Source organism: Penaeus monodon, chromosome 33, assembly GCF_015228065.2.
Source record: "Penaeus monodon isolate SGIC_2016 chromosome 33, NSTDA_Pmon_1, whole genome shotgun sequence".
In the NCBI taxonomy this organism is placed as follows: Eukaryota; Metazoa; Arthropoda; class Malacostraca; order Decapoda; family Penaeidae; genus Penaeus; species Penaeus monodon.
The window spans coordinates 35,139,469-35,139,731 of NC_051418.1; positions in this window are offsets into that span (position 1 = coordinate 35,139,469).

Genomic DNA, 263 nt, shown 5'->3' on the forward strand with positions numbered 1-263 from the left:
AAAAAAAATATTGGTCCTGTTTTTCCTGTTCAACTTCTAGCAACCAATCACAGGGGATTTTCACCCTTCTGGCCTCTCCGAGTACATCGTGGTATTTCCAACCAAATGACTTTTCATTCATAATAAAAAAAAAATGTGTGTGACTTTCGCTCTCTAACCATTTTCGTCTCCTAGTATCAGCATATGTGGTTATATGTTGATAGTTTTCTTTTATTCTGTCATTCTTTCTTCCTGTTCCTTTCCATGTCATTGTCTGTCTCATT